Here is an 11364-nt window from a genome sequence, read left to right as displayed (position 1 = left end):
GAGCCAATTCCCCTTGACCTTCTCGTCTTCGTTGGCGGCTACGATGCCCAGATCGTAGAGCTGCAGGAACTCCGCGGGGTCCGTTGTGCCATCGTAGCGGGGAGGGAGGTCAGGCTTGAACTTGCCTGGCCATGTGACGCCGCACAGCTCGGGGCTGAAGGCGAGGCAGCCCGTCGTGGCCACCGGCGCCCTTTGCTGGTGCTAGACTCGTTCTTGCAGGTCACCACGCGCCGCCACTGGAAGCAGAGCGGGGTTTTGTCGTGGAGGCGCTGGGGCGCGATCTTGGCGCGCCGGTGCTGGGAGCGCACGAGCACCTTCCCGGGGGTGTGGGATCTCTTGGCAGCTCCCTTCTTGCTGCGCAGGCGCCGGACGTGGATGGTCTCGCCCTGGGGCTGCGCGCCTTGGAGCCAAGGCACCTTCTTGGGGAGGAGGCGGCGGAGGCGCCTCCTGATCCTCGCCCCCTGCACGGGACGGAGGGCAAGGCAGCGAGAGGGACCACAAGGGGGATCCCCCTGCGGCACTGACGAGCTCGGTGATGCGGGCGAGCCTGTCCTCATAGAGGTCATCGACGGGGCGATAGTGCAGGAGCTCCCGCGCCAAGAGCAGTGAGGCGTGAGCATCCATGGGTGCGCGACGGGCGTGGGACGACGAGCCAGCTGGAGTCAGCGACGTGGTGGCGGTGCGGCCATCCCGCCGCACCGATGGGTGCTGGGACGAGGCTTACTGCTCGTTCCCCACCGGGCTGGTGGCGGCGTTGGTGGAGGGCAACGGGGAACGACAAGGGGGGGGGCGCCGACGGGCGCCGTCTGGGCGACGCAAGCGGCGTGAGCAGCCCGGCGCTCGGCGCGAGCCCGACGAGCGTCAGCCATGGACACGACGGAAGATCACACGCGAACAGTGGAAGGAAGATTCCGGCGCACCCCTACCTGGCGCGCCAAATGTCGGGTTTCGGGTTCCAGCAGACCCTTGAGGTTCGAACACTGGGATGCCCACGGAGACCTCCCCCCTATCGATCTATGTCTGATCCTCTTGTGCGAACTAAGATGAAAATGATGAACAACACAAGAGACACGAGGTTTATACTGGTTCGGGCCACCATTGTGGTGTAATACCCTACTCCAGTGTGTGGTCTGGTGGATTGCCTCTAAGGCTGATGATGGACAATACAAGGGAAGAACAGCCTCGCGAGAGGTGTTCTTGAGCTGGTGCGATGAACTGCTAGGGTGAGTTCGGTCACCTCTCTCTCTGCTATGGTTCTACCAGATTTCCAGCCGTCCCCACCTTCTGTGGTGGCTAGCTCTATTTATAGAGGCCCTAGGCCTCTCCCCAAATAATGAGCGGGAAGGGCGCCAACAATTGGCCATTTCGAAGGGGAATATCTAGTACAAGTTATCCTGACCAAAGGTGGTCTTCGGCTGCCAAAAGCACTGGCGATGACGCCATCTTGGGCTCCATGGTGACCTCCGTCCTGCCGTCCGGCTGGTCTTGGTCTCGTTGCACTGGAATGGTAACCTTTGCCTGATGCCTTAGCCTGTGCTTGCCCCCTTTGCACCAAAGGGGAAACAAGGACACTGCACAGGCCGGCGCACGCCTGGCGCCCGCCTAGTCTCGATCGTCATGGCTTGTGTCACAGGTTCCTCGCGAGGTACCCCTGCCTTGATCTCTCCACCTCCTTGCGAGCCTTCCTGATGAGGCTGCCTCTGAGGAAGCTTCCTATCGTCCGCCCGCGAGGCTTGGCCCCTCGCGAGGGTCTTGAGCTTGAGCTGATGAAGATGGGCCGCGCTGGGCCCGCGCTTGAGCCACTCCACAGGCCGCAGGCAGGCAAGTCTGGTGACCCCCGTTCCCAGAACGCCGACAGCGCCGAATGAATTTCCTGAGGTCATCTCACAAGAAGGCCAAGCACAAACGACCCTAGGAGGTGACGTGAACGGGGCCGGCCCGCCAGACAGAGCTCAGCCGTTGGATTTATCGACGCTGCAGGGACGGGCCTGCGCACAGATGTCATGCCTAGCCTTCATATGCAAAGGATCCTGAAGAAAGATGATCGGCGCGCGGCTCCCATGGTGGGTGACAATCAAGAAGGTGATAACCATAGATAGATTATGCATGAGAAGCGAACTGGCTTTGGTAAATGCGAGAACGATACATGTCAGTTGGTCGGACCCGAGCGGCCTGGGGATGATGCAGCCCGAGGGGCGCCCCCAGCAGGGTGAACTAAAGATGCAAGTGGATACATGCCGCAGGGACGGACCCACACGGCCTGGGAATAATGCAGCCCAGGGGGCTCTCCCGGCCGAATGAACTTGGGAAAATGTCACCTGGTTTGGTTGTCGAAGGAGTGTTGGGGTAGCTGAAGACGCTCGCTGAAGAAGTTGCTCCTCATGAGCCGTCGAGGCCCTGAGCCTCGAGAGGCTCTGTAGGCTCAGGCGGCCTCCTGAGGACCATCTCTGTCTCCACCAGGACTGCGTGATGCCTGGCCTCCTGACCTGCTAGGATGCTCCGCAGTTTGCGCTGGAAGGCGGTAGCCACGCTCGGCTGGCAGAACAGTGATACGTCCATTTTGCATCATGCTTTTATATCGATATTTATCGTATTATGGGCTGCTATTTCACTTTATGTCACAAGACTTATGGCTATTCTCTCTTATTTTACAAGGTTTACATGAGGGAGAATGCCGGCAGATGGAATTCTGGTCTGGAAAAGGAGCAAATGTTAGAGACCTATTCTGCGCAACTCCAAAAGTCCTGAAACTCCACGGAACGTCTTAAAAGAAAAAAAGAAAAATCCACGCCAAAGATGAAGGCCAGGGAGCCCACACCCTGCTCACGAGGGTGGGGGGCACCCCCCCCTAGGGCACGCCCTCTACCTTGTGGGCCCCCTGGTGGCTCTCCGATGCCCATCTTCTCCTATATGAGGTCTTTCGATGAGAAAAAAATAAGAAGGAATTTTTCGGGACGAGACTCCGCCACCACGAGGTGGAACCTTGGCGGATCCAATCTAGAGCTCCGGCAGAGCTGTTCTGCCGGGGAAACTTCCCTTCGGGAGGGGGAAATCATCACCATCGTCATCACCAACGCTCCTCTCATCGGGAGAGGGCAATCTTCATCAACATCTTCACCAGCACCATCTCATCTCCAAACCCTAGTTCATCTCTTGTATCCAATTCTTGTCCCAAAGTCCGGGATTGGTGCTAGTAGTGTTGATTACTCCTTGAAGTTGATGCTAGTTGGTTTATTTGGTGGAAGATCATATGTTCAGATCCTATATGCATATTATTACCCCTCTGATTATGAACATGAATATGCTTTGTGAGTAATTACGTTTGTTCCTAAGGACAACGGAGAAGTCTTGCTATGAGTAGTCATGTGAATTTGGTATTCATTTGATATTTTGATAAGATGTATGTTGTCTAGCCTCTAGTGGTGTTATGTGAACGTCGACTACATAACACTTCACCATTATTTGGGCCTAGAGGAAGGAATTGGGAAGTAATAAGTAGATGATGGGTTGCTAGAGTGACAAAAGTTTAAACCCTAGTTTATGCATTGCTTCGTAAGGGGCTGATTTGGATCCATATGTTTCATGCTATGGTTAGGTTTACCTTAATACTTTTGTTGTAGTTGCGGATGCTTGGAATAGAGGTTAATCATAAGTGGGATGCTTGTTCAAGTAAGAACAGCACCCAAGCACCGGTCCACCCACATATCAAATTATCAAAGTATCGAACGCGAATCATATGAACGTGATGAAAACTAGCTTGACGATATTCCCATGTGTCCTCGGGAGCGCTTTTCCTATTATAAGAGTTTGTTCCGGCTTGTCCTTTCCTACAAAAGGATTGGGCCACCTTGCTGCACTTTATTTACTTTTGTTACTTGTTTCTCGTTACAATTTATCCTATCACAAAACTATCTGTTACCACTTATTTCAGTACTTGCAGAGAATACCTTGCTGAAAACCGCTTATCATTTCCTTCTGCTCCTCATTGGGTTCGACACTCTTACTTATCGGAAGGACTACGATAGATCCCCTATACTTGTGGGTCATCAAACAGCATGCGAATGTAGTTGTGAGGCAGACCCTCACACTGGCCAACACGCGAAAGCCAGCAGCGCTCGTGAGATGCGACCCTTTGAGCCCTGGGATGTCGATGCAGACGCGCAGCTCACCACCCTCGCCTGGGTGGGGAGCAGTGCCAGGTGGGCGGCGGTTGCCGCGTATTGTCCTTGCTTCCTGAAGCTCCTGAGTGGCCATGACGATGAACTCCTGAGTGCCGGGCGCTCCTCGCCCGATGCCCTACTGAGGGAAACGTGCCGCAAAGCACGCCTCCACGTGGTGCCCGAGTGCCGCCCTCGTGACGTTGGCCAGGTCTGATGCCCTCCAGAAGAGAGCCCCCGAGCCCTGCCCGGGGAGGTCACTGGGCGCGCCTCCCTATGCGAGGGTGGAAGGCGCCCCAGGTGCGGGCGCAGATCCTGAGGAGTCGCCGCTCTCCTGAGGCCCAGAGCGGAGTAGCTACTTCTTCTTGGGGTTGGCTTCTAGAGGGTACTGCGCACCCGCGCTGTCAGGGTTTTCGATTGATGAAGCTTGGAAGGCGCGCTCGAGGGAGCACACCGCGTCTCTTTCTTTGCAGGGGACTGTGATGATTCTGCCGCTTCCCGGCATCTTGAGTACGTTGTAGCCATGGTGGGTGACTGCCATGAATTTGGCTAGCGCCGGGTATCCGAGGATTCCATTGTACGGTAGGCGGATGTGTGCGACGTCGAAGTCGACGAGCTCGGTGTGGTAGTTGTCGCGCTGACCAAAGGTGACAGGGAGACGGACTTACCCTATCGGGGTGGTGGAGCCGCCAGTCACTCCTGAGAAAGGCCTGGTAGGCTGGAGCTGATCATATGGCACTTGAAGGCTATTCAACGTCTCGACGGACAGGACACTGAGCCCTGCGCCACCGTCGATGAGGGTCTTGGTGACTTGGACATTGCTGATGACAGGTGAATAGAGCATCGGGAGTATGCCGGCGGTTGCCGCGCACTTGAGCTGGTCCGTCGAGCTAAAGGTGATGGCATACTTGGACCATCTGAGCGAGCGCGTGGCCTCGAGCTTGGGGAGGGCTGCATTCACCTCGCGAGAGAACTGCTTGAAGATGCACTGGGAAGCTGGGGCTTGAGCGCCACCCAAGATGCAGGCGATGGCACGCGGCTCCTGGAAGCCCCTAGCCCCTTTGTCTGGCTAGTGGTCGTCGTTCCTCCTTGGCGGCAGCAGCGGAGGGAGGCTAGGGTTGCCCTGAGGACGGTCCTCGCGAGGCTGGTCCCTCTAGGCGCCCTCACGAGGCTGGTCCTGCCAACGATCCTCGCGAGACTGGTCGCGCCACTCCTGGCGGGCCCCACGGTCATCCCAACGTCCTCCACCTCCTCCACCTCCTCGGTCGTAGCCCTGGTCATTGTGCTCGAGGCGTCAACCTAAGCGTCCATCTCGAATGGCCCTGAGCTCTTGACAATCGTTGGTGTTGTGGGTGCGCACATTATGGAAGGCACAGAACACATGGCTGCTCTTGGACGACTCGGGAAGATCTCGGCCATGCTTCATGTCTGGCTCTGCCACGAGTACGGCCATGCCTTTGCGCTTCACGTCCTTGACCTTGGCCTTCTTCTCCTCTGGATCCATAGCCGGGAGCTCGAGGAGGGAGACGCGCCCCTCCTCAACTCTTGCACAATTGGTTGCTATGTTGAACAGCTCCAAAGTTGTGCATAGCTCCTCATGGATGGCGAGCTCCTCCTCCATCTTGATGTCGCGGACGCCGTCGAAAAACACTGAGATGATGGTCTCGTCTATCACCTTGGGGATCTTGAGACGCACGCTGGATGTACTTCTGCAGGGTCTCTCCTGGCTGTTGCTTGATGTGGCGCAGGTCACCCACGGCCGGGGGGTGGTCGCGAGTACCCTGGAAGTTGGCGACGAAGTAGTCATGCATATAATCCCAGGAAGAGATCGAGCCCGGGGGTAGATTCAGGAGCCATGAGCGAGCGTCGTCCTTGAGAGCCATGGGAAACCAGTTCGCCATGACCTTTCCGTCGCTGTTGGCCGCCTCGATGCTCAGCTCGTAGAGCTACAAGAACTCCACAGGGTCGGGGGTGCTGTCGTAGCGACGAGGCAGATCCGGCTTGAACTTGCCTGGCCAGACGATGCTACGCAGCTCGGGAGTGAAGGCGCGGCAGCCTGCCGTGGCCACCGGGGCCCTTCGTGGAGGCAGAGCATGATCTTGGTGCCCTTGCGCCGCCACGACAAGTGGCGCGTGGCCCTGTCGCGGCAGGCTATCCTGGCATGTCGGTGCTGGGAGCGGTGGAGCGTTTTCTTGTAGACGGGGGATCTCTTGGTAGCTTCTTTCTTCGTGCGTGGGCACACGGCGCGGTGGACCGTGTCGTGGTGCCGCACATCTTAGAGCGAGGATGCCATCTTGACGTGGAGGAGACGGAGGCACCCCATGAGCCGCACGCCTCGGCGCAAGGGCGCCATCTTGTTGTAGAGGAGGCGGAGGCGCTCCGTGAGCCTCATCGTCCACAGCCGAGGGTGGGCGAGGCAGTGAGAGGGATGGTACAGGAGAGCCCCTCGCGGCGCTGAAGAGATCGGCGATGCGGTCCAACTAGTCCTCGTAGAGGTCGTCGACCGGGCTGTAGCACAGGAGCTCGCGTGCCATGTGCAGCGCGTCCTACATGTCCGTGGGTGCGCGGCGAGCGTGAGACGATGAGCCGGCCGGAGTCGGTGACGGGGTGGCGGTGCAGCCGTCACGCCGCATGGAGGGGTGCAGTGAGGAGGCTTGCTGCTCATTTGCCGCTGGGCCAGTGGCAGCGTTGGCAGCGGTGACGAAGAATGACAGGGAGGCCCGTGAAGGAAATATGCCCTATAGGCAATAATAAAGTTATTATTTATTTCCTTATATCATGATAAATGTTTATTATTCATGCTAGAATTGTATTAACCGGAAACATAATACATGTGTGAATACATAGACAAACAGAGTGTCACTAGTATGCCTCTACTTGACTAGCTCGTTGATCAAAGATGGTTATGTTTCCTAGCCATAGACAAAGAGTTGTCATTTGATTAACGGGATCACATCATTAGGAGAATGATGTGATTGACTTGACCCATTCCGTTAGCTTAGCAATTGATCGTTTACTTTGTTGCTATTGCTTTCTTCATGACTTATACATGTTCCTATGACTATGAGATTATGCAACTCCCGTTTACTGGAGGAACACTTTGTGTGCTACCAAACGTCACAACGTAACTGGGTGATTGTAAATGTGCTCTATAGGTGTCTCCGAAGGTACTTGTTGGGTTGGCGTATTTCGAGATTAGGATTTGTCACTCCGATTGTCGGAGAGGTATCTCTGGGCCCTCTTGGTAATGCACAACACTTAAGCCTTGCAAGCATTACAACTAATGAGTTAGTTGCGGGATGATGTATTACGGAATGAGTAAAGAGACTTGCCGGTAACGAGATTGAACTAGGTATTGAGATACCGACGATCGAATCTCGGGCAAGTAACATACCGATGACAAAGGGAACAATGTATGTTGTTATGCGGTATGACCGATAAAGATCTTCGTAGAATATGTAGGAGCCAATATGAGCATCCAGGTTCCTCTATTGGTTATTGACCGGAGACATGTCTCGGTCATGTCTACATAGTTCTCGAACCCGTAGGGTCCGCACGCTTAACGTTTCGATGATAGTTATATTATGAGTTTATATGTTTTGATGTACTGAAGGTTGTTCGGAGTCCCGGATGTGATCACGGACATGACGAGGAGTCTCAAAATGGTCGAGACATGAAGATTGATATATTGGAAGCCTATGTTTGGATATCGGAAGTGTTCCGGGTGAAATCGGGATTTTACCGGAGTACCGGGAGGTTACCGGAACCCCCTGGGGACTTAATGGGCCTTTGTGGGCCTTGGTGGAAGAGAGGAAAGGCGGCCAGGGCAAGGGCCGCACCCCCTCCCCCCTAGTCCGAATAGGACAAGGAGAAGGGGCGGCGCCCCCTTCCTTCTTCTCCTCCACCTCTTTTCCCTCTCTCTCCTAGTCCAACAAGGAAAATGGGGGGAGTCCTACACCCGGTAGGAGTAGGACTCCTCCTGGCGCACCCCTCTCTAGGACGGCCGCACCCCCCCTTTGTTCCTTTATATACGGGGGCAGGGGCACCCCAAAGACACAAGCGAAGCCCTGCGTCGGTAGAACATCATCATCGTCACCACGCCATCGTGCTGACGAAACTCTCCCTCAACACTCGGCTGGAACAGAGTTCGAGGGACGTCATCGGGCTAAACGTGTGCTGAACTCGGAGGTGTCGTGCGTTCGGTACTTGATCGGTCGGATCGTGAAGACGTACGACTACATCAACCGCGTTGTGCTAACGCTTCCGCTTTCGGTCTACGAGGGTACGCGGACAACACTCTCCCCTCTCGTTGCTATGCATCACCATGATCTTGCGTGTGCGTAGGAATTTTTTTGAAATTACTACGTTCCCCAACAGTGGCATCCGAGCCTGGTTTTATGCGTAGGTGTCATATGCACGAGTAGAACACAAGTGAGTTGTGGACAATATAAGTCATACTGCTTACCGGCATGTCATACTTTCGTTCGGCGGTATTGTTGGATGAAGCGGCCTGGACCGACATTATGCGTGCGCTTACGCGAGACTGGTTCTACCGACGTGCTTTGCACATAGGTGGCTGGCGGGTGTCAGTTTCTCCAACTTTAGTTGAACCGAGTATGGCTACGCCCGGTCCTTGAGAAGGTTAAAACAACACTAACTTGACGAACTATCGTTGTGCTTTTGATGCGTAGGTAAGAACGGTTCTTGCTCAGCCCATAGCAGCCATGTAAAACTTGCAACAACAAAGTAGAGGATGTCTAACTTGTTTTTGCAGGGCATGTTGTGATGTGATATGGTCAAGACGTGATGAGATATAAGTTGTTGTATGAGATGATCATGTTTTGTTGAAGTTATCGGCAATTGGTAGAAGCCTTATGGTTGTCTCTTTATTTCATAAGATGCAAGTGCCAAATAACTGCTTTACTCTATCGCTATGCGATAGCAATAGTTACAAGAGCAATAGTTGCCGAGACGAACATGTGACGACACATTGATATAGATCAAGATGATGGAGATCATGGTGTCATGCCGGTGACGATGGAGATCATGACGATGCTTTGGAGATAGAGATCAAAGGCACAAGATGATGATGGCCATATGATGTCACATATTTTGATTGCATGTGATGTTTATCTTTTATACATCTTACTTTGCTTAGTTATGACGGTAGCATTATAAGATGATCTCTCACTAAATTTCAAGATAAAAGTGTTCTCCCTGAGTATGCACCGTTGCCAAAGTTCGTCGTGCCCAGACACCACGTGATGATCGGGTGTGATAAGCTCTACGTCCATCTACAACGGGTGCAAGCCAGTTTTGCACATGCAGAAATACTCGGGTTAAACTTGATGAGCCTAGCATATGCAGATATGGCCTCGGAACACTGGAGACCGAAAGGTCGAGCGTGAATCATATAGTAGATATGATCAACATAATGATGTTCACCATTGAAAACTACTCCATTTCACGTGATGATCGGTTATGGTTTAGTTGATATGGATCACATCTGATTAGAGGGATGTCTATCTAAGTGGGAGTTCTTAAGTAATATGATTAATTGAACTTTAATTTATCATGAACTTAGTCCTGATAGTATTTGCATATCTATGTTGTAGATCAATAGCTCGCATTATTGCTTCCCTATGTTTTATATGTGTTCCTAGAGAAAACTAAGTTGAAAGATGATAGTAGCAATGATGCAGACTGGGTCCGTGATCTGAGGTTTATCCTCATTGCTGCACAGAAGAATTATGTCCTTGATGCACCGCTAGGTGACTGACCTATTGCAGGAGCAGATGCAGACGTTATGAATGTTTGGCTAGCTCAATATGTGTCAGGACCCCGATTCCAAGTCACATCGATCTAGCCGGTAACACTTCATATCACTTTGCGGCCTCACGCACGGTATTCCCACGGGTGTCGCCTTACCATGGCCCGGGACCGTTTGCGCCTTTTGGCTCACGTATATGATAGTGTCGCTAGCATCCATATGACAGAGAACCCGGGCCGACATGGCTAGCCGTGAACCCAAAGCGGCACCAACCTATGGGGACAGGCATACATGAATCACATCGAGCATGTCGGTCAGCAGCGTGTGAATCCGGGCTGTAGCACAGGGCTAACAGGACTCCGGGAACCCGGGCTGTAGCAGGCTAGGCAGGACTCCGGATGTCGCCGCGTGACATTTCCCCGAAGGGATAGACACATGAACGAAGTGAAACACATGCCGGCCAGTCAAGTGTCCTGAGCAGTAGTGCTGGGCTAGCAGGACTCCGGTGAACCGGGCTGTAGCAGACTACTATGGCTCATGGAAGCACTAGACTACATTTCCCCATAAGAGAGGTTGCCAAGGATAAACAACTAGATTGTCGGATCCCACACATACCAAGCATTTCAATCATACACACAATATGGCCGATATGTGTAAATACAACATGGCATCACAACATAACTCTACGACTCAAGTATTTATTCATTAGGCTCCGAGGAGCGAGAGAGTGAGATTGTATCGGAATGAACAAGGGGGTTTTGCTTGCCTGGCACTTCTGAAGATACTATAGTTCTTCATCGGTGTCATCCATCACATTGTCGGAACGTCATCTACTGAAGGGGGACAAACACCAGCAATAGAGAAGAACACAATCAATGCATATGTGACTATATGATGCATGATCATGACATGGCAATATGCTGTGATTTGAGCTAATGCATCTAGTTATGATTTAAATGAAGTTGGTTTGAATACATGATTCAAATTCCAACTCCATATATGATTATTTAAATGCCCTTTATTTGTTTTGTCCAAAACAGAGGACAAACATTGTTCAAACATGCATGAAAATGGTACAGATGGATTCCTTGAATTTTTCTGATAATTTTTCATATATAAATCTTTTCATTTGGAGTTACGGTTGAATTTCTATGATTTTTAGAAGTTTGGGGGTAATTTCTGAAAATAATAAATCATTCAAGATTTATTTAAATTCCAGAAAGGAATTATTGCGTCAGCATGACCTCACAGTGACGTCAGCAGGTCAACGGCTCGGTCCAGGTCAAACCTGACGTGTGGGGTCCACACGTCAGTGACACAGTTAACTAACAGGGTTAATTAAAATTAAACTAAACCTAATCTAGTTTAGTTAAGGCCTGGGCCCATATGTCAGTGACTCTAGGGGGTTAGTTAGGCGCTAATGATGGTGCCACGTCA

This window comes from Triticum aestivum, chromosome 6A, assembly GCF_018294505.1.
Source record: "Triticum aestivum cultivar Chinese Spring chromosome 6A, IWGSC CS RefSeq v2.1, whole genome shotgun sequence".
In the NCBI taxonomy this organism is placed as follows: domain Eukaryota; kingdom Viridiplantae; phylum Streptophyta; class Magnoliopsida; order Poales; family Poaceae; genus Triticum; species Triticum aestivum.
This window is presented reverse-complemented; position numbering follows the sequence as displayed.